Raw genomic sequence first — 24700 nt, 5'->3', positions numbered from 1 at the left:
CAAGGCTGACTTCGGGCAAATCCCAGGTCAAAAATTTTACCTGGCAACGGCTCGGGGGGATGCTCCAGCCAAATTTAAATTTGTTTTTGCCGACAAATTTGCAAGAAAATTTATGATTTGGCAGGGCATTTGCAGCTGTGGCAAAAAAACGAAAGTTTTCGTTACGAATAAGACAATGACTTCGGAACTATACAAAAAAGAGTGTCTCCAAAAACGAATTTTGCCGTTCAATTGATCCCACGACCATCCCGTAATGTTTTGGCAAGATTTGGCAAGCTGTCATTACAGTAAAGTTGTTCATGAATGGTATGCAGAGAAAGGGGTCAAGTTTGTTCCGAAAAACCTTAACCCACCCAACTGCCCCCACTTCCGCCCTATTGAGAAATACTGGGCAATCATGAAGAGGAGACTCAAGGCAAAGGGAAAGGTTGTCAAAGACATCAATCAGATGACGACCAGGTGGAATAAGATAGCTAAAACGATGGACGAAGAAAGTGTGCGCCGCCTAATGAGCCGTGCTACAGGAAAAATTCGAGAATTCCTTCGAAACCGTGACGAATAATCTTATCCGTATTTTTTCTTAAAAGTATGAAGAAAACGCTACATTTGTATAAAAAAATATTTAGAATTTAATAATAAATAACGGAAATACAGGCAATTGTCTTTGTTCCAATTCTATCTGAAGCAAACTTTAGTGAAGTTTTTTAAATTTACCTAAAATGAGTATTGAAAGATGATGCCTTCAAACGGTTGAACTAAAGTTATGCACTGAAAATCTTAGTCAATTTATATGAGCTTGGGTGCATCAACTGCTGGGAATTGGAATTTTGCGACGGCAATTCAAACGCGCCATTCAAACGCAGTGCGTTCTGTGTGTTTGAAACCCTTCGCTCCTGTTACTTTTATAAATTAAATTCATGTCAAAAAGCGTTTTATTGCTAATGCATGAACATCATCATCGGTATCAAACAGCTGGAAGTAAAACAGTCTGCTGGAAGTGAATCAATGATCGAATTTGAAGCATAAAATTTTTGCGCATACCTGAAAGATTACGAGATGATCATTCATTAACATTTTCTAATTTGTCACCAAATCTTTTTCATCTTAAACAAGGTTAACTTTATCACAACACCGCTGTTAGATAAACACTTGGTATGGAATCATAAATTTCTCAAATCAAATGAACACAATTTCACCAAACGCTTTAACCATCGATGTTGTTTTCATTGACATTTTGAAACGACGCGAACAGATTTCAACTAAAAAAGTTGTTGATTTTGCATTGCGATTATGGTTTTGCTTTCAACTGTCTCCGGTATTTGACAGCATTCAAAATAACATATTTTTCAACTACTTGATTATCTCTCGATCCCCGTCCCTGTCCACCATCTTCATTGGAACTAACAAGATCTTTTTTTGTCACTAACTTGTTCGTTACCCCTTCCCTGTCTCTTCACCATCTCGATGGCAACTAATTAGATCTCTATCGTTTTCAAACATTTTTTCCCACACCCCCATTTTTACCCCGTTTCCACAATATTTACTTTTTTTTCATTCTCTTCCGTAACATCACCATCATCGTCCACGGAAGACCGCTCCAGTCGAAAACCAGCATGCGGGCCACCCGCCGGGCCTTCGTAGCCTGGGGGTGTTTCCCGCGGACCCACACGGACCGAAGGAAGCGGCCAACATGGATATTCGCCAACGCCATATGGAAGACCCTCATGCAATATTCAATTCACCGGCCACTACCGATCGCCAGCTGAAAGCTGAATTCTCGAGAATCCGCTACCGCTACATTACATAATGATACTATTCTAGTTTTAAGTTAGTCGTAATTAAGATTAGTAAATCATTCAGTAAAAACCATTCAAGCGAAGAGGTTGTGTTTCGATTGTACTGGCTCGTGAGTTAACGGCTGCTACCGAGACAATTCTAAGCTTCAGGTAGTTAAACTGCCCATAGCAAACGCAATATTCGGGGCGTTTCCCGACTGGAAAGCTAGCAACGAAGGCCATCCCGTTCATACGCACAGAGGTGTAGAGACACAGAGGTGCGAGAGCATAGAAGTGACGAGTCACAGAGGTGCCATCGCATAAAGGTGCGAAGACGAAGGGGTGCAAAGGCACAGAGGTGCTAAAGCAACCCAGTGCTGATCTACCAGGTACCAGAATTTGTACGCTGCGTAGGATCAAAAGAGACGGCATATATCGCGAGGTGCTACACTGCAAGCATCGCATTTGATCGCCACCAAGAGCAAAAGCACTGTACCTGGGGTCAGGTACAGCAAGTGCAGTGGTGTTCACAACGACGGCAGAGCAACTGAGATAGCAGTAAACGACAGAAGACTGCCAATTGGAAACAGCAAAAGACTGCCAATTGGAAATCGTTGGAAGAGCTTCACGTCGTTCTTCACGATAAAGGAACAGAGACATCAGCTACAAGGTAGATTTAATTTAATTTATTTTTTATTTCTTATATCTGAAATTTTACTAAACATAAGTTTTTATTTTGGTATTATTAATTTACAAAAAAAATTTAATGTAATGGATGATCTCATGGAAGATCATCCGAATCCGATTCCGGATACTAGTAAAAGTTTAAATACTCCGAGGGCTAAACATTATCCACAGGGTACCACTGGGCCATGGATAGTCTATCTTCGAAAAAAAGAAAAGATTTTAAACTTGATGCAAATTACAAAGGATTTGACATCACATTTCTCTGAAGTTAAAGAAATCTGTAAGGTTAATAGAGATAAAATTCGAGTTGTAGTTAACGACTTGAAACAGGCAAACGATATTGTAACCTGTAAATTATTTGCTATTGAATATCGAGTTTACATTCCATCGAAGGAGGTAGAAATTGACGGTGTTGTGACTGAAGCAAGTCTGACAGCAGATGATTTACTTAAAAATGGAGTTGGCCGTTTTAAAAACTCCATGCTTGAGGGAGTTAAGATACTCGAGTGCAAACAATTGTACTCAGCATCTATTGTCGATGGAAAAAAGTCTTATCGTCCCTCAGATTCGTTTCGCGTAACATTTGCCGGATCTGCATTGCCTAGCCATGTCTATATCGATAAAATTCGTCTTCCTGTTCGGCTTTTCGTACCGCATGTTATGAATTGCACGAACTGTAAAAAATTCGGACATACAGCTACTTACTGTAGTAATAAGTCCAAATGTATCAAATGTCAAGGGCCTCATAAGGATAATCTTTGCGATAAAGATGTTGAAAAATGTGTTTATTGTGGGGAAAGCCCTCATGATGATCTTTCAGTGTGCGCTGCATTTAAGCTGCGTAAAGACAAAATGAAGCTTTCTTTAAAAGCACGGTCTAAGCGCACATATGCAGAAATGCTCAAAACGGTCATACATGTCTCCCCTTTGGAAACCGAAAACGGTTTTTCAAATCTTGCGGAGCCAGAGGAATCTGACTCTGACGGAAATAGTGAAGATACCTCGTTTGTCACTCCTCAAGGGTCTGTTAAGAGGAGATTAACAAACCACAAAATACCAAAAAAGACACCTAAAATTATACCTTCAAAAAAAGATCCCCGTGTTAAAGCTAAAAAGCCAAATTTAAAACCAAAAACTGTGCCTCCTGGTTTGTCAAATTCACAAACCAATCCAGGAACTAGCTCAAGAAAAGACAATAATCCAGTGGGCTTCATTTCACATTCACCAACAGGATTACTGAAATTTTCGGAAATTGTAGAATGGATTTTCGCTGCATTCAATATTTCTGAACCTCTAAAGACCATCATAACAGCATTCCTTCCAATAGCTAGAACTTTTTTGAAACAGTTATCAGCTCAATGGCCAGCTCTTTCAGGTTTTGTATCATTTGATGGATAATTTATCATCCGCCGCAAATGATTCAATCACTGTCCTGCAGTGGAATTGTCGAAGCATCATGCCAAAACTTGATTCATTTAAAGTTTTGTTGCATAGTCAAAAATGTGATGTATTTGCTTTGTGCGAAACATGGCTTACATCAAACATAGCCTTAAATTTTAATGACTTTAACATTATACGTCTCGACAGAGACTCCCCGTATGGTGGAGTGCTTTTAGGAATTAAGAAATGTTATTCCTTTTATAGATTAAACATTCCTTCGACTTCTAGTATAGAAGTTGTTGCTTGTCAAATAAACATTAAAGGAAAGGACATTTGCATTGCTTCGGTATATATTCCTCCAAGAGCTCAAGTTGGACAACGACAGCTTAATGAAATTGTCGAAGCCCTTCCTGCTCCACGTTTGATTTTAGGAGATTTCAATTCGCACGGAATGATGTGGGGTTCCGTTTACAATGATAGCAGATCATCTCTAATATATAATATTTGCGACAATTTTAGCATGACGGTACTAAATATGGGTAGCATGACACGGATCCCAAGACCTCCTGCACGTCCAAGTGCATTAGATTTATCTCTTTGTTCGACTTCAATTCGACTAGATTGCACCTGGAAAGTATTTCCTGATTTACATGGTAGCGATCATTTACCAATCATCATCTCAATTAGCAGTAACAAAGGCATTGCTAATTCAGTTAATATTCCATATGATTTGACAAAAAATATTGACTGGATTAAATACCAAAGTAATATTTCAAGTGTCTTAACTTCAATGGAAGAGCTTCCCCCACTTGAAGAATATGACTTCCTCGTTTGTTCGATTCTGGAGGCCGCAGAACAAGCCCAAACCAAACGATTTCTTGGTCCATCGTCTAACAGAAGACCTCCAAATCCTTGGTGGGACAAAGAGTGCTCAGATGCTAAACACGCGAAACAAAATGCTTTCAAGACGTTTTTAAAACGAGGAGGAGGAACTCCTCAGAATTTTGAAAAATTCTTGGTTTTAGAAACCAAGTACAAGAACATACTTCGGGTTAAGAAATGCAGCTATTGGAGACATTTTGTGGAAGGTTTGTCAAGAGAAACCTCAATGAGCACTCTTTGGAATACGGCCAGACGAATGAGGAATCGTAACGTAGGAAATGAGAGTGAGGAGTACTCGAATCGATGGATATTTGATTTTGCGAGGAAAGTTTGTCCAGATTCCGTTCCTACGCATAGCATTGTTAGGGAGTCTTCTTCAAATGATGATTCCATTGATAGCCCCTTTTCAATGATGGAATTTTCCATAGCACTCATGTCTTGTAACAATAACGCTCCTGGATTGGACAGAATTAAATTCAACTTGGTGAAGAATCTGCCCGACCTCGCAAAAAGACGTTTGTTGGAATTGTTCAACAAGTTTCTTGAGCAAAATATTGTTCCACCTGACTGGAGACAAGTGAAAGTTATCGCCATTCAAAAGCCGGGGAAACCAGCTTCCAATCACAACTCATATAGACCCATTGCGATGTTGTCCTGCATCAGAAAATTGTTCGAAAAAATTATTCTACGACGTCTCGACACTTGGGTCGAGACGAACGGTTTGTTGTCAGATACTCAGTTTGGCTTCCGTAGAAATAAAGGGACGAATGATTGCCTTGCATTACTTTCGTCTGACATCCAAATTGCCTTCGCTCAAAAGCAACAAATGGCATCTGTATTTTTAGACATTAAAGGAGCATTTGATTCAGTTTCCATTGATGTTCTTTCAGACAAGCTCCACCAACATGGACTCCCAGCGGTTATAAATAATTATTTGCACAACCTTTTGTCAGAGAAACGCATGCATTTTTCACATGGCGATTTGGCAACAATCAGAATTAGCTACATGGGTCTCCCGCAAGGCTCATGCCTCAGTCCGCTCCTCTATAATTTTTACGTGAATGACATTGACAGCTGTCTAGTAACCCCATGTACACTAAGACAATTGGCAGATGATGGCGTGGTTTCAGTTACTGGATCCAAAGCTATTGATCTGCAAAAACCATTGCAAGATACCTTAGATAAATTGTCCGTTTGGGCTGTTCATCTTGGTATCGAATTCTCTGCGGAGAAAACAGAGCTGGTCGTCTTTTCAAAAAAGCATGATCCCGCGCAACTTCAGCTTCATATGATGGGAAGAATAATCGAACAGGTTTTGACTTTCAAATACCTCGGGGTGTGGTTTGATTCCAAATGCACGTGGGGAGGACACATTAGGTATCTGATAACGAAATGCCAACAAAGAGTAAATTTTCTTCGAACAATAACAGGGTCTTGGTGGGGTGCTCATCCGCAAGATCTAATAAAATTGTATCAGACAACGATACTTTCAGTGATGGAATATGGATGCGTTTGTTTTCGTTCCGCTGCAAATTCTCATATTATCAAACTTGAGCGAATTCAGTACCGTTGTTTGCGAATTGCTTTAGGCTGCATGCATTCGACACATACAATGAGTCTTGAAGTTCTGGCGGGAGTTCTTCCATTAAAAGATCGATTTTGGGAGCTTTCATCACGCCTGCTAATAAGATGTGATGTGCTGAATCCCATGGTAATTAATAATTTCGAACGACTAGTCGAGCTTCGATCTCAAACAAAATTCATGACAGTATATTTTAACCATATGTCACAGGAAATCAACCCTTCAAGATATATTCCTATCCGTGTCAGCCTCCTAAATGTACCTGACTCAACTTTATTTTTCGACACATCCATGCAGCGCGAAGTGCGTGGAATCCCGGACCACCTACGCTCTATGGAAATCCCAAAAATATTTTCAAGTAAGTTCAGGCATATTAACTCTGAGAAAATGTTTTACACGGACGGATCGCGAATGGAAGAAGCGACAGGGTTTGGTATGTTCAACAATAATGTTTCGGCCTCATTCAAGCTTCAAGAACCTGCATCTGTTTATATAGCAGAGTTAGCAGCAGTTCATTATAGCTTGAATGTAATCGTCACATTATCTCCAAACCATTATTTCCTCTTCACAGATAGTCTGAGTGCAATTGAAGCCATTCGCTCAAACGCTGCTGGCAAAAATGAACCGTTTTTCTTGGGTAAAATAAAACAGTGTCTGAACGACATATTGAATAATAATTATCTAATCACAATAGTTTGGGTTCCGGCTCATTGCTCCATTCCAGGCAATGAAAGAGCCGATATTTTAGCCAAACGTGGTGCTATTGAGGGTGAAATTTATGAGAGACCGATTGCTTTCAACGAATTCTATAGCGCGTCTCGCCAAAGAACACTTGCCAGCTGGCAAGCTTCTTGGGATAAAGATGATCTGGGTCGGTGGATGCACTCAATTATTCCTAAAATATCGACAAAGGCATGGTTCAGGGGACTGGATGTGAGTAGAGATTTCATTCGTGTGATGTCCAGACTCATGTCCAATCACTACACGTTAGATGCACATCTCCTTCGAATTGGACTTTCCGAGACTAATCATTGTGCTTGCGGCGAAGGTTACCGCGATATTGACCATGTTGTTTGGACATGCGTGGAGTTTCGTGATGTCAGATCTCAACTAATAAATTCCTTGCGTACCCAAGGTAGACTATCCAATGTCCCAGTTCGCGACATTCTTGCTTGTCGTGACCTTCCATACATGAAACTTCTTTATCATTTCATTAAATCCATTGGAGTTCCAATTTAAATTTTATTTTATGTTAAACTGTTTTCTCTTCCATGAGTTCAACCAATAGCCAACTATAGGATATTGAATATAAGTGGTGAACTGATACAAACAATCCTGAAATAGTTATAAGATCATGTACAAAATAAATGTATTTTATTTAATGTAATTAAAATAGCAACTCGCTTGATAAAAACAGTGTTTAGATTAACTAATGAGTACCAACATACTAATATGATATTCGAAATGTATTAGGTTTAAACTACTATGTATTGTGGATGCCACGGCGAAGAAAAACTTATGTATATTGCCTATGAAATAAACGTATTTATGAAAAAAAAAAAAAAGATTAGTAAATACTCTTGGCATCTTAGAGCTTAAGCAGTGTGCCTTAAAATTATATTATAATATTGAATAAAAAAAACTACTTGAATATATGCGAATCAAAAACCATATTGGTTGAATCAAAAAGAAATTAGTTAAATCAACTATCGCAAAAATTAAAAACTGCGATATCGCAATTTTATGATCGAAGGCTTCTCCATGCAGCTTGTGTTGTTATATCTATGAAACAAATTAATCAAAGTGGTTGAACAAAATATATTTCTTATTTTCGTTAGATGGTGTTCCAAATTCATAATCGAATTTACTTTAGGTTTACGCTAGCTTTCGGAATATTATCTTAGCAACAACGGTCACTTAACATAACACATGGATCAATAAGTCCCGAGACTAACAATGGAAACAACATTTTTTTTGCCAAATTTTTTTTTATTCATCAACATAATAACCTTTTAGGGTGATACAATGGTTCCAACGTTTTTCCAATTCTTCAATACCATGTTTATAAAAAAAATTATCTTTCGCTTCAAAATAAGCTTCAGTTTCAGCGATGACCTCCTCATTTGAGCCAAATCTTTTTCCCTGGAGCATTTTTTTAAGATCAGCAAAGAGCCAGTAGTCACTGAGGGCTAAATCTGGTAAAAAACCTTTTTCATGCTCAATTTTTCATGAAGGATAGTAAATACACTTCCATATGATATCTGTGTCATCTCAGCAATCTCACGGAGCTTCACTTTACGATCTTTCATTATAATTTTTGTCACTTCACTCACATTTTCCGGTGTAACGACTTCCACAGGTCTACCCGAGCGTTCCGCGTCATTTGTGTCGTTACGACCACGTTTAAACTTAGCGAACCACCGACAAATCGTTGCTTTTGATGGACAAGAGTCCGGATAACATTTCTCAGTCCATTGTTTCGCTTGCACGGTGTTTTTACTCATTAAAAAACAATGTTTTATCAAAACACGAAACTCGGTTTTTTCATTTTTTGAACAAACTACAAAACGACTTTACTCCAACCTCGATAACTCAGCTGTTTCTGGTTGGATCGATTTAAAATTTTGACCCATTTCAAGCAATGGTTAGTACTCTAGAAAGACGTGGTTACTGGTTTACTACGAGCGCCATCTCTGCTTTAGTTTCGGGACTTATTGATCCATGTGTTATGTAAGAATACATTCAAACAAAATGTACCATCGATGTTTGTCAAATGAAAAGCGTAGCCGTGCTTAGTCTCTTATTAAGTAAATTTTCGGTTCATTATCTTTATTTTTATGTTATGTTTAATTCTCTATCAGCCGGTGGGTAAAACAATACGATTCTTAAATGAACATGCTTCAGGATCAAGTAAACATTTTCAGTAGGTCTTTTCGAACCATGATTAATTTTCATGGGAGAAAAGTTATTGCTCATGGTTTCATGAGAAGTTGAAATGATTGGTTTCATGATTTTCTAATCATGATAGCAGTAACGGATTTCTTTCCGTGTGGACCCTCTTCACCTCAATTCGGTTATGCCCCTGACATTACCGACTCGCAAATTTCTACTCACAAACCTCATTGGAACTTGATTGTAATGTTCTTGTAAAAACCACTTTTGCTATGTGGCAATGGTTTGCGTATTGGTAGTCCTTCCTTTCGCTACGAGAATCGAACCTCTCCGAGGGTTGATACTTCGTTAATTACCGCAATATTACTGATCTAATTAACAAGTATTTCTACCCGATCGACCAATCAGCCAATGTCAATTTTTCATAGCTTTCCACATCTGGATGCCCGGACGAGCAAACAACAGTTGCATTCTCGTTTCACATAGTTATCAGTTAGCACTTCTTCTACCGTCGATGGTTTCCACTGGAAACCAAGCATCATTTCCATCGAAGCTTCAAGATGAAGTGCAATCAATCCGCCCCGGCGCTTCCCACTTTCCTTGGGGGCAGACGACTGAGAATCATTAGCACTTCAAGACAGAAACCGACGACAGCGAGATGTAAGTTTCAGTCAACCGGTTCAGAGTACGTCTGGAAAGGGCAGGCCGAGGCAAGAATCCTCATAAATTGGTGCAATCGATGACGAGTGGCTGTTTGAATGTTCCGCTCTGCTTTAACCCTTCACTAGTTACCACGAAAGAATAGTTAATTTTGGTAGTTCTCCCGATTGAGACGTTTCAGGCCACCCTCGGGGCGAAATGCTAAAAGCGACCACGATTGCCGCCTTCGCTTTCACCACCGAAACCACCATCGCCCTAAACTTAGTGGGAAGCTGATTGAGCGGAAGGAACCGAAAATGCTCCCGCTACGAATTTTCACAGCGAAATCCGTTCAGCTCAGAAAGTTGGTGAATTTTGTCGTCTTGAAATTCGTCCTGGTATTGGCGTAGGTAGCACCGTAGTTTCAGCTTCGGCTACCATTCCTACCCGCCGTCACCATTTCGCTGCTAGGAAATGAAACAATTACGCACCGATGTCTGGAAGAGGAGAGAACTACGGAAATAAAAATACGTCTTGCAGGAAATTTAATGTAGAATGAAATTTCTGCTGCATCCTGCGAACGGGTTCGACACAAAAGGCCCGGGATTAACACTTCACTTTACAAACTTTCTTTCTTCGTCGAGGAATGAAACTAGGCTAATCCAGTATCATATCGAATGGGCGCTTCAGAACCAGACGTCGGTTGATCGGATCCGATTCTGCAAACGGTGCAGTATCGGTAGATGATTATGATGCTCGACCATGCGTGAATGATTGAAAATTATTAATGGCACCTCTGGGGAGTAATTTTCCATCATGTTAGAGGGCTCAATGTGGGCACACCCACCTCATAGTATGTACTAACAAATTGACGGTTCTAGTCCGATTGATGCGTTACTAATCTGACTGCACTGAGGCTGACGGTAAATATTTGATTGTGCAGCTTTCATTCGCTCTGTGCACGTTTATTATGTTTAATATTTTCCACAATAACACTGGGACTTGGGATGGTGAATGGAAGCGAATGACCTAAAGTTGACTGCCGTTGCTTCATTGAACAAAAAATACAGTATGAAGAAATATTTCGCTTTTTGTTTGTTGAAATATGTTCGAGATTACCCAGGAAAGCTTCGGCTTGGAAGGATGATTAGTGCCAATAGGATTGTAGTAATACATAGTATAAAATACAGTATACACCTTCAACCGATTCTTGGGCTCGGCAATACGAAATTTTACTGATTGTACAGTAATATACGTGCTCTTTTTCCGAAATTCGTTAAAGTAATACTCTGGTATTTCGGTAGTATGCACGTGGGTATCCATGAATTATCTGGAAAAAAGAAATCAGTACGGGAGACCGGGGCGAAACTGATCACTCGTAATAATTCGAACACCAAGTGTCACTTATATTCGGCTAAGTTCACTTATACGTCGGCCCCAGAATTACAATCAATTGGCCTATCTTTATTTGACATGCCGTCCAGTTATTTATGCCTCAGTATCCGATGAGTGCGATAGTGTCGATTTTGTTTTACCAAAAGTTCCAGAATTATATTCGGTAAATGTTTTTTGCTAATTAAGATACGCTGAATCGAATGGTGCTGGTGGTTGTTTCGACGAAATTATTTATGCTTGTGTTATTACCTCGCAAAATCGAAAGGAAACGGTCTATTTTGTATCAATTTTAATTATTAATTCATCATTTGATTGGAAATATTTCTAAGTTTTGGTTTGAATGTATCAAGCTATGTATTTTCAATCGTATATGATTGAAATTTTGATTAGTAGCGAGCAGTGTCCTATTTTGTCTGCTAAAAATCTCCGGCATACCGGATTTCCCTGCCATAGACGACGGTTTTGAAGGAGTAAGCGATATATCAAAGGGAAAGTATCGCTCTGATTGGTCAATCGATGCAAAAGCAAAGCTGTTGGAAGCACGCGAAATTATAGCTAACGTCTCAGTCCTACGCGTAGCATGCTAGAGGTAGGTTGTTGCTAGACAGCAAGACAAAAAGTGCCATAAAACGATTTGAAGCTATAATTGGTATGCTCTGATCTAGTGTCATGCAAGCTCGGATAAAATTCCATTTTATGTCGTTTCCCCTGAGAAATTTACAACTAGCCCAGGGTAAATTTTTAGTGCTTAAGATTAATTTCTAATTTATATAAGATGAGCTCGATTGATAATGATAATGTCACATAGGCATACACACATACATTCACAGACAAACACACATTTTGTGATCTCGACGAACTGAGCCGAATGGTATATGACACTCGGCCATCTGGGCCTCGGTAAAAAAGACGGTTTTAAGTTTTGAACACACTTTACTTCATAACTCCGGAACTGGAAGTCAGATCCGGATTACCTTTGGAACTGTAGGAACTTTCATTTGAGCCTAAGTTTGTGAAAATCGGTCAGCTCGGCGAATTGTGTCGAATTTACTAGTCGATTTTTAAAGTGATCACATAACCTTTCTACACGAGAAAAGCAAAAAGTGTTGATTTTTAGCAGTGTAGCTAGCCAATCGTTGACCGCTTTCTTTATGAAGCAGTAAAAAAGATTAGAAGCGCTTTATTGCAGTACGAGCCGATGTAAATGGTTGTTCCGGATTCGTATGATTTTTTTCGTTCAGGTTTTAAAGGAAATCCATTTTTCTTCGCCAGTAACAATTCGATGCAAAACTGATTTTTTTTCGTGTTCCTTTACTGATGTACATATGTATTCGCAATGATCTTTATATTCGCTAACGATTGACGCTTTGAACAAAATGATTGCAAGAATCTTCGTGCAACTTAATCTGGTTTGGAGCTCGAATTTGAACTACATAAAGACTGTCCCAGAAAGTATGGACGCACTTTGATTTCGCTGTAAATAATTCACAAGTGTTAGATATTCAAATTTTATTCGATATACTGATAATATTAGACTACAACAACAGAATATTATTCTCAACATTTGCTACTTAGCCATTGTAGACTGGCTGGCGCTCCTTCTAGCGAACGTTCCTCATTTAATTTCGTACAGACTTCTTGGCGACAAGTTTTGACACTTTTTACCTTTTTGCCTTTCTCTATAGAAAGGTATTAGAATTGCTGGAAAAACCGACTTTCGAACGGAGCCTCGGAGACCCATAGTGTTATATACCATTCGACTAAGTTCGACGAGATCGGAAAATGTCTTTGTGTGTGTATGTGTGTGTGTGTGTATATGTGTGCACTTTTCGAAGCTATTTTTAACGGTGAATTTTCTCAGAGATGGATAAACCGATGTTAACAAACTCATTTGAAAGCTACTGACGGGCCATTGATCAAGTTCGAAGATCAAATGGCTGTGACGTTGATTTTTACCGCTTTAAGGGTGCCAAAATTTTGGGATCACCTCTATTTTCGTTAAGCAATAGGGCTCAAAAGTTAAAGCACCTCGAAAAAAGCCTTTATGCAAAATTTGAGCTAAATCGGACATGCGTAAGGGGTGCAATTTTCGATCTTGAAAAAGCACCATAGGGGGGAGTACATGAAATTTCCAAAATCGAAATTTTTTTTTGATGCCGAAACTCCTAAAACTGCATGAAACATCGAAATTTAGTGTCATCTTAAAAAAAATTTTTTTTCAAATCAACTTTTTTGGATTTTGATATTTTTTCAAAGTCCCAAAAAGTCGATATTTTTAAAAATATTTTTTTTCGAGATGACACTAAATCTCGACGTTTCATGCAATTCATCAAAATTTTTTTTTCGATTTCGAAAATTTCATTTCAAGATATATGAAAATTCCACTAAGTGGACTGAGAAGGGTATTTTTTAGATTAGCATTACTCTTCTCATACAAATAGGCAACGTAAATGCCAAGCACTTGTTTGGAAAAATGATGCTGACTGTGTGACATAAACACTGAAGCATGCTTTTGTGAACTACTCGAATCAAACTGAATCAATTGGTGTCAAAATTAATATCCAAAATTATTTAATAAAAGTATGGAATCTATTTTCATGAGAATGTTAGGAAAGAAGAGAAAGGCATTATCACACCGCTAGGTGGATTAAGAAGGGTTTTTTTTTTATAAATATAAAAAATAGGTATAGAATTCCCTCAAACTTTAGAAAAATTTTCCTAGGCCCCGTGCAGAATTGTCGAGTTGAAAGCAATTCCATAATTATATTGATTTAAACTACTTACAGTAATAAATGCTGGAAGAACATAACAGCCATATACCATCCGGTTTCGGAGATACAGGGTGATTAGTATAAATATGTCTATTTCACATGAATAAATCAGGTTTATAGGGTTAGCAGATTTGGAAAGTCGATAACCAAATAAACTTATTTCATTTTTGGTTGTATTCAGTTTTCGTTTCGGAAGGCACCCAAAAATTTAATTCGCTTGATTTTCAAACATTTTGAAACAAATGTAAACTATACAGCTACTCAGGTGAATTTATCTGCCTTCGGCTACACCGGTTTTCGAATTACGGTTCCAGTATCGAATCGTTTCTCAAAGCTCAATCGTTTTCTCAAAAAAAGCAAAATCGAATTTCAGAAACAAAAGTTCAAATTAAAATAAATTCAATTTTATCCAATTCTGACTTCCGATTCTGGAATTATAGGATGATGAATTTTTAAAATTCAAACCGATCCAGAAGATGACAGTCCTGAAAAGCTTTAAAGTTGGACTCAAAAATATTGCAATTTATTCATCCTATGGCCATACGAATCGGTTTGGGTTATGCTGGTTCCTGAATACCGGCTCTGGAAGTACCTTAAATAATCGTAAACTTATTGTACCGTAAACCGATTGTCACACTTTTAGATTCAAATTCGATCCGATTTACAGTTTCGCCATTACAGAGTAATGAGAGATTAAAATCTCAAATTGCCACTCAAAACGACGGACATTAGAATAATGCCATGAAAACTGAAACACCGAAGAATCTTCATGCAAAAAACACATGCGGATTGATAAAAAAAGGTATCATCTCACTGCTAGGTGGATTAAGCACGTTTTTTAAATCTTTTTCGAGCTGTTGAATGGTTTCGGCTGCCGAGACATGTTTCCTAAGATGTGCCTTCGTTAATGCCCAAAATTCCTCAATTGGTCGAAGTTGTGGGCAATGTGGTGGATTCATGTCTTTTGGGATGAAAGTGATATTTTTGGTAGTATACCATTCTACCGTTGATTTCGAGTAGTGGCAAGAAGCAAGATCTGGCCAGAAGACAACAGGATCCTTGTGGCTTCGAATCATGGTTAGAAGTCGTTTTTGTAAACATTCCTTGATGTATATTTCTCTGTTCATTGAAGCAGTGGTGATGAAGGGTTTCGAAATCTTACCGCAGCTACAAATTGCTTGCCATACCATAGCTTTCTTATCAAATTTTTCGACTTCAATCGATGTCTCGGACTGGTTTAACAATTGCCCTTCTTGCACCGTATAATATTGTGGTCTCGGCAAGGATTTGTAATCGAGTTTCACGTAGGTTTCGTTGTCCATGATTATGCGGTTCAAAGTTCCAGCAAGAATCGTATTGTGCAGCTTTCGAACCCTCGGCCTGATCGAAGCTTCTTGTTTCGGACTACGTTTTGATTGTTTCTGCTTCTTATAGGTTCGAAGATTCAAACATTCTTTAGCACGAAGAACATATAACTTCGAAGTGCCCACTGTTTTGGCCACATCCCTAACTGAAACCTCCTTTTGCTCGAACGCCTTCAGTATACGTTTATCCAACTGAGAGTTAGCAGGAACTGCAAACTTCGACCCGTTTTCGGCTTATCCTCAAAGGTGTTATCCTCACCGAACTTCCTGATTGCATTTCGCACGACTTTTTCACATATTCCTTCCATTTTTGCTATCTTTCTCAGTGACAGTCCGCGTTCTGTGCACCATTTGTACACAATTTTTCGACGTTGTTCTGCTGAAAGCCCACGCATTTCGAAACAAACAAATGAAAACGAATAAACAACTGCACAAGTGGTTAGAGAAGAGTGTAAACAACAGGACGCAGCCATGAAAATTGACAGATTCGGAACCATTGCGAAATGGCAGCGGTTTTTGGTTGTGTCCATACTTTCTGGGACAGTCTTTAAGAAGAATTTAAAGCATATCCACTGCCGTAGTGATGGAACGAGAGTGAATTTTAAATCATTTGATTGGACCAGATTGATGGAATAAGTAAGCTTCATAAAGTGACGCTGTTAAAACATCAGCTCTGACACAAATTTCCCGGTACCGGAACCATCCGTCAAGAAGTTCTCGCTCGTCAAAATAAACGCCAACGAATGACGGCTCGTTGTTCGAGTTCAACTCGCTAAAGCTCAGTTTATTTCTGGTATTGCGTAGCCCGGCGCGATGTGACTCCGAAGTTTACACAACATCGAAAGTGGAGAGTAGGTACACTTTCTTTCCCACGACCCAAAACCGAAAATCAGTTCCCAGACGAAACATATTTGACTGAACAATTTCGACATCCATTAGCCATACTGTCAACACGAATCGAAAGCTGTTGAAGCATAAATTTTCCGTCGTTTGAAATTCACTGAAGGATCCGAACAAATCAACTCGAGCGAACCGGTTCTTCGCCGACGCTGAGATTAATGAAATTTCAGTGATTTTATTTAACATGGATAAAAAGGAAAAGCGAACTCTTTCATCCCATCGAAGATCAGAAAGTTTCGAACCGAGATGGGAACTAGATTAAAACATAACCTTCCAACGTCAGCATGATCGTCAATGTCGTGTCCGTATTCGGCAGATGTGACAAAGCGCCGGTCGAGTGGCGGATGGACGGAATGAAATTATTAATCGTATAAACTTCCGAACATCAAAAAGCGTCATTGTCGTCCTTGTTGTTGTCGTCGTCGTCCACCACACAAATGCTGTATCATTTTAATATCGGGGTTGAAAGGGATCCAATTCGTTAAATTGACCCTGTTTGGATGGCCCAAGTTGGGGAATGTGAAATCAGACGATAAATATTAACTTCTCTTTCTCTCTCTGTCTACTTGAGTGTCCTGGTTCCGTAGCAGCTTCATAAAAATTGACTTTTTATTTTTCGTTATTAAGTCGTTCCGAGGAAAAAAAAGATTTCGGACAAGCAAAGCTAAAGTGGAAATAATATTTATCCTGAAAACAATCCAACCATCACTAATGACAACTCTCGTACAGACTTGGCAGGCGATAACTTGCACAGCTAAATGCATCGCCCTAAAGTGGCGAATCTAATGCAATTCTGCAGTGCAGGCGCCAGTTTGAAGAATTTGCCATGACCTACTGAAGCGTCCATTCCATGTTTTTTTATCCGGTTCGAAAAAGAGCCAATCCACCTTCGCACCCAATAAATTAAGTGCAACTCAACTTTCATCAGTGCCGTCGCCATCATCATCATCATCATCGTCGCTTGCTATGGTCAGGTCAAACGAATGAAAGCAGGAAAATGGAGTGCCGTGAGACCACAACGACGAGCAAGCAAGCAGCTAGCAGCAATCCTGGCAGTAAGGAGCAAGCTGACATTATGCATTCCCGGTCCGATGCTGTGGCGGCGAATGTACGGTTGCTGCACTGCTCCAATGGCCGCAAAGTGCAGTCTGGTTCGGTGTGACCGCCTGACTCCAGTCGCACTTGAATTATAAAGCACTTGAACTGTACTGGCTAAAGGTGAGGAAGTTTTCTTTGCACACGAGAGTCGTAGTTGGGGAAAACTTGGGAAAATGCAGTAGGAATGAATTATACGGAAGTAAGTGATCCCATGCGACGGTTCCACCCTCGGAGTAGCATCAGGACACCTGCCAATAGTTATTTTGTTTTGTTCCGAGCATGTGTTTCTTCTTATGAAAACAGGAAACCGGACAGTACCTGGAACGGAAAGGAGAAGACTACTTTGTGAAGGCAGCCATCCAAACACATCGTCGTTTTGCATAGCAAAAAAGGAACAGAGCATAAAATCTAAATCGTATTATTCCATAACGAAGCGGAATCCTTTGCTAAAATTATGATAATCCTTGTTTGCCGGATTCACCGCCAGGTTGATAAGAAACAGAGCGTTAAACCATTTGAACGTAGAATGAATTCATGATAATTACCCTCGATAGCAAAGACTGCGGAAACGGATCCGGAACGGAATGACGAGATATCCCAGACCCAAGGACGGGTGATTAATGACTAAAACCACGTGTGGGCTCCATTTAACAGACTTATAAACGGGTTTTCAAACGATTTTCCTAATCAATACGAAAAATTAATAATTTAATATTTCGACAAACTGGTTTTGATATTTGCATTTGATACCAACGTCTTGACTTGAAACATCTTGGCAAAAATAATTTCGAGAAACACCCTAAATTACTGCAACAACTTAGAATTCGTCGAATTCGGTTGACCAAGCCTTCGGTGATAATTGTATGTTGCAAGCAAGTGTTTTTGATACAAGTTGTTCAAAGAGGATCGAGAGCGCGTTGACGACGAACCACGTCCAGGACAAGGAGCCATCAACATCAACTGATGATAAACACGTCAATTAAATCAAGGAATTGGTGCTCGAGAATCGACGGTTAACAGCCAGAGACCTTGCTGGGATCTTTGGAATATCGGAAGGATCAATAAAAATCCTTTTTAATTGACCATTTGAGCCTAAGAAAAGTGTAAGCACTATTGGTTCCAAAATCACTCATTAATTTTTCGTGATTTTTTCGACAAAAAATTCACCTGATTTTGCTCCGCGTGACTTCTGGCTATTCAGCAAAACTCAAACGACCGCTCCGGGAAAACCGTGAGTCGCTACGCGCATTGAAAACTATTCCGGAAATTACCTTTTACAACTGTTTCGAGAATTGAAAACATCGTTGGCACAAGTGTTTTGTGGCCGGGGAAATGAGTTTGAGGAGGACAAAAAAGATTTGGAAGAAAAAATAGAAATTTTTAAAATTATGAACAAAGTCTTACTATGTTTTGTTCGCAGTAGTACATGTGTGTGTTTGTAACGTTTTGTGCACTTTCTTTTTTCGTAGATAGATGAACCGATTTTTACAATCTTAAATTCAAATGGAAGGTCTTTCGACCCCATAGAAAATTCTAGAACCGATTCTCACAAACTTAAGTCGACAAGACTTCTGAATTTCATCCGGATCCGGCTTCCGACTTAAAGCAGCAATGAAGGAAACGTGAAAAATGTTTAAAACTGGATTCAAAACTATTCCTATTTATAGGGTATATTTGTTGCTGGCCATTCCATTTCGGGTTCTAGATGTAAAAATTATTGTTTTAATCCACCTAGTGGTGTGATAATGCCTTTCTCATATAACTCATGTTTTCAAAAATATTACTAAAAGATTCTTCAAAAAACTTCCAGATAAAAGTCATTAGCGATCCATAAGACCATGAAACCTTTCATTTGAGTATCTACTAAGCTGTCTCTGAGGAAATGAAGAGAGTCCCGTTTTTGAGTTTTTGACGACTATTCCGGGATTTCTGGAACCGGCCTTGCTGAAACCGAACAAACTAAAAATTGAAACCATTTATATCAAAATTTAGAAGACATTGCAATTTCATACACACACTCTTAAAAAAACATGAAATTTACGCTTGACGTAAATTCAAGCATGCCGTAATTTCTCCGATGATGACACAGTATTACATCTTCTAACATGTAAAAATAAATTTCAACATGAAATTCAATAGCAGACTATGGGTCTATAGGTAAAATCGGTATCTGAGAAAATCGAGTGTACACATTTTTGCTACAAGAACACAAACATGCACACTCAGACATTTTGAGTACTCGACGAACTGAGTCGAATGGTATACGACAATTAGCCCTCCGACCCTCGGTTCAAAAGTCGCATCGGAATTCAGTGCCCTGATTTGGTTTTGTTCAGTTAGCTTTTAAACATCAACCATATATAAAACTGAGAATGATGAAGACGGCTTCTGAGTGGCATATACCCGAACTCATTGCCTTTTACTATTGTCGTTAAGTCTCAAGGGGCAAATAGGACAACCATAGTGCGATTTCAATATGGAAAACGTGTGAATAACCGATAAGGTCCACCAAATTTACAGTTTACTGCATTAAATCGATTAGAAAAATAAGACGATGTTTTAAAGAGCATGTACAAGAAAGTTTTAGTATTTCGTAAAGATTTTCTGACGATTCATGCTAAAAAAAACTTGCAAATAATGTTTATTCCAAAACAGTCTTTGTATGTAACATCACAATATTTTAATGATCGAAGACACGTTGAAACAAAGGTTATTGTTTCAGGTTTTGGTTCATTCTCACTTATCGAATAATTGCCTTCTAAAATTTTTTTCTTGAACGAATTTGAGACAGCAAAAAGTACACGAAGCTAATAAAATTTTTCTAGATTTGTACTAAACTGATGATTTGTACCTTCGATTTGCAAAGAAAGGCCGGCTTAAGATAACTTTCAAAATTTTATTCTGAATCTCTAGAAGTGTTTTACTCCTGGTGGCACAACTTGATCTAAAAAAATTGGCACTGCATAGCGATTTATTATTTTTTGTTTCACCTGTGAAACAGGACTTTGTCGTGAATACGACTTACTTTACTATGGGGTGCCTTTTCAAAATTTACCCTCTGAGAGAGTAATAAGTTTTTGATCGTGAATATCTCTTGTTATATCTAACGAATAAACATAATTTTTGCTACATGCGATCGGAAATATATTCACAACTTTATGATAAAATTTTCAGTTGTGTGACATAATCTCAAATAATTCAAAATTAAACTTTTCTGACATGTTTTGTATAAACGAGTATCAAAGTGGATAATTCAAAAGGCGCGTTCGCCTTTCTCGGATTTTTAAAGCTCATAGTTCAGTAATCTGTGAAAGGATTTATATAATCTAACAACCAATAGAATCGAAATTTTTCAACTTCGTTCGAAAAAAATGTTCCGAACAGTGCTTAATATCGTAGTGAGTTCCACAATTTGGTCCTTCCTAAAGGCAGGAATGAATCCCGTACAGCATCCTGATAGTTTCTTTCAATGAAATGCAAATCCGAAATGAAATAACCGACATTAAAATTCTGTATGCGGCTATTTTTATAGCCGTTAGGACCGCCCATTAATAAAAAAGCTACAATCGAAATCAGTTTGGATTCTATCGTCACTGTAAGCAGATGTATTGTGTGTCGTTTGCAAAGCTTACGTCACAGCTGCTAGTCGTTTTCATTTCTGAAAAATCAACGAAAAGAGGAGATCATCACATAAAATCAGCCGTTCTAATGGCTTCGCAAATCGAAGATAAAAATCCTCAGTTTATTGCAAATCTGGAACTGTTTGATTAAATTTGTGCACTTTTCGCTGTGTGAAATTCACAGTAATCTAGATCAAGTGAAGCCATCTTTGTTTTTGCGAAAAATGTGAAAAAAGGAATACTTGCATAATTCATACAATTGATCAACTAATTGATATTCGGAAGTGTTAAGGAACATGTCAGTTGTTTTCGTATTCACAAATGATCCATTTTCAAGCGTACAATATCGATGTAATGTTTTCGAATCAAGTGAAAATGTGGTAAATCCTTCAATAAATCACCGAGATACAACCGCTCCGCTGCTAGTCCCCTGAACATCAAAGTCTAATGAAGAATCCAGCCAACTCGTCTGTGATCTGGTTGAGTACATCAGGAAAAACCCATCGGCGTCGACGCGGGATTTGGCCAAGCAGTTCAACACCAGCATCGGGATGATTCAACGGATCAAAGTTCGGAACTCCCTGAAAACGTACAAGAAACAGAAGGTGCCGAAAAAGTCCCTGGTACAGCAAGTTCAGGCCAAAACAAGAGCGCGAAAACTGTATAACCGGATTGTACAGAATAAAGACGGATGCTCCTGATCGACGACGAAACCTACGCCAAGGAAGACTCTCGAGCGCTGCCCGGACCGCAATATTATACGAACTCGGTGTACCAGGACCTGGACGACGCTGACACCACGGTGGCGATGGAAAAGTTTGGAAAGAAGGTGTTGGTCTGGCAAGCAATTTGTCCCTGTGGTTTGCGGTCGTCGATTTTCTTCACGAAGGGCACAATTAACGCCAAGGTGTACGAGGAAGAATGTTTGAAGAAGAGAATGTTGCCACTGTACAGAAAGCATAAGGCTGCTCCTCTCTCCTGGCTGGACTTGGCTTCAGCCCACTACGCCAACTCCGTTCTACAGTGGTTGTCAAAAAATAATGTACAATTCGTGGAAAAGGACATCAACCCACCGAACTGCCCGAATTTTCGGCCAATTGAAAGGTATTGGGCAATTGTCAAGCGTCACTTTCCGAAGGAAGGTACACTGTCCCAAAACATGCAGGTGTTCAAAAAAAACTGGACAGCTGCCATCAGGAAAGTCACAAAAGTAACTGTGCAGAATTTAATGAAGAATGTCAAGTCCAAAGCTCGAGCGTTTCGCAGAAACTTGGATTTTCTTCAACATAATCAGTGAAATGCATAAAAATGTAATTTTTCTACAATATATCGAAAACTGATGTCAAAATATGTTGTTTTTTTCACTTTAATCGAATAATAATCCATGTTGCTAACTACTTTTCGATACACTCCTTATGCTACTGACACCGGTCATAATTGACTTCCAGTTAAAACATATTTTTCAAAAGCTTTACGATACAAAAAAATCAATTATTATGAAAGAATTCAAATGTCAATTTTATCATTCGCAAACAATCTAACCGCTTAAACTAGATTATGTTTTTAATTGATCACTTGAAAAAATGTTTAGTTCGGTGCATCCACCATCATGTTTATTTTTGTATTTATTATGGAAACCTTCGAATTGTTCTATTTTTAATGTAATTGATTGTCTTGCCTGCAACCCTTTTTTTTAAGTCCAAAACGTAAATGTAAGAAAATGATTCATCTCAATTATGTCAAACGACCACAACAAAAAACGCAGCAGAATAAAATTGAAAGCGAAACCAAAAAAGCGGCTGAGTGATGTCATAGACATAACTGGAGAAGGAGAATGAAAATGTCAATTGTTCGAATTAGTTAGTTGTGTGAATTTCGCAAATTTTATTGCTTCGCTTACAGAATTGTAACGGTGCATTTATAGTAAAGATTGACTTATTGGCGACAAATATTTTTTAATTGAGTTTAAATTAAATTTAAAATTGAGTGAAAAACAATAGCAATACACAGAATTTTGATGTCGATTAGTTCATTCCGGATTTGCATATTTCAGCGAAAGGAACTATCGAAACGCTGTACGGAAATAACTTCTGCCAGAAGTTTCAAAAGGTCCAAATTGCGGATTTCTCTACAATATTAAACACTGTTCGGAGCATTTTTCTCGTACGCAAAGCAGTCAAATGTTTGCTTTAGTCGCACTCGTTTGGTACGAATTTCGCACTGCGAGAAGTTCACAGAGCTTATTAATTTATCCTAAATTTTGCACTAAATTGAAGATTTTTTTCTCCGAATTACATAGAAGCAATACTGAAAAACCGAAATCAGCATTTTGGCGAAAAAGTTAGTTAGTTAGGTAGTTATTTTTTTGAGATAATTAAAAAATATCTTTTTTTTACTAATTTAGATTTTTTAATTTTCATTCTTTTATTAACAAGAAAATATTAGTTGAAATGGCTATTTTTTAGCTGAATTCACCAATTAAACGTGCTGTCATTTCTTAGCTAAGTTTGCACTCCATTTCCATACAACTAATGTTTCAGTTGAATTAGAAAAATAAAATGTTGTTTTCAACCAACATGAATGGCTGAATTGGCTTCTGCAATCTGAAGCTGAATGGCCCACTATCACCGAAAAAACGTTAATAATGTTATGACTCTAGTAGTCACTAGATGGCACACTACTACCGAAAATAATTTTTCAGTCGTTCAGTTGTCTTTCCTATATTGGCAGGTATAAACACGATGTTGTATTGGAGAAAAAGATATAAACGAAACATAAACTTCTTTTCGAATTTTTTTTCTCTAAATCGCTGTTTTCTTCATTCTACTTTGCGAAATCGACTCTCTCACTGAAAACTTTGAGCATTCGGAAAACAAAAACTGAATACAAGGTAGCCAGGATGGTTGAAAGATACAAAAAACTTCATTTGACATATACAATTAGAGTGCAACACTCGAAACTCACTTCACTGTTCCACGTAAAAATATTATTACGCACAATCGCTCCAATTGCACACAAATTCTGAATAAATACACTTTTCACTAAGAGTTTACGACATTTTTACATGTTGGTTTAAAAATTTAAATATGGATATATCGTAACACATGCGAAAAACATCAAAACAATTGGCAAGCAGTTTCAACAAGGTTATCCTTTTTTAGCTTTTTAATGGATTGTTTTACTTTGACACTTCTCATGAGTTTTAGGCTAATAAACTTGCTAATAAAACCAATTTCATTTCTGTTTTCTTTGTACTGTCTTTCAGCAATGATGGTGACAGATAAATAGAGTCAAATTTTCACAGATTTCAATCACCAAATTAGTTATCAATGAGAATTTCATATTGGATTGAAATGTTGTTGGTTTGTGTCAAGGAAATTCGCCAACTAAACACATTCTTTGAAAATAAGAGTTTTTATCAGCAAAGCAAATTCTGAATTTCAACTAATTTAAAAGTTATTTTTCAAATTTTGTTGTTGAGATCAACTAAGTCAAAAACAGTAATAGGAATTAGGCGCAGAGCTAATTTCGGTCGTTCCGTGAATCTTTATAGTTCTTTAGATAACATTTGGAGCGATTAGAAGGCTAATTTTTATTATAATGTTCCCCCATCGTTGTCCATTTTTCGTTGTATTTTGCTCCAATGCAAACGACGAGCAGGAAGATAATGCAATCGATCTTCTTTGAAAAGAAACTGGCTCTGCAAACGTCCCAC

The 24700-nt window shown here is 38.2% G+C and overlaps 1 protein-coding gene across 7 annotated transcripts in view; it reads right to left on the bottom strand.

The window, feature by feature from the left end:
• The window catches only part of LOC131431005 (insulin-like growth factor-binding protein complex acid labile subunit), a 770466-nt gene that overhangs the window by 357538 nt on the left and 388228 nt on the right, over positions 1–24700 (bottom strand). The gene's annotated exons all lie outside the window — the stretch shown is intronic.

The sequence above is a fragment of the Malaya genurostris genome, chromosome 2 (genome assembly GCF_030247185.1).
Source record: "Malaya genurostris strain Urasoe2022 chromosome 2, Malgen_1.1, whole genome shotgun sequence".
In the NCBI taxonomy this organism is placed as follows: Eukaryota; Metazoa; Arthropoda; class Insecta; order Diptera; family Culicidae; genus Malaya; species Malaya genurostris.
The sequence above is the reverse complement of the archived record's forward strand: the minus strand, read 5'-3'. Positions and strand labels throughout refer to the sequence as shown.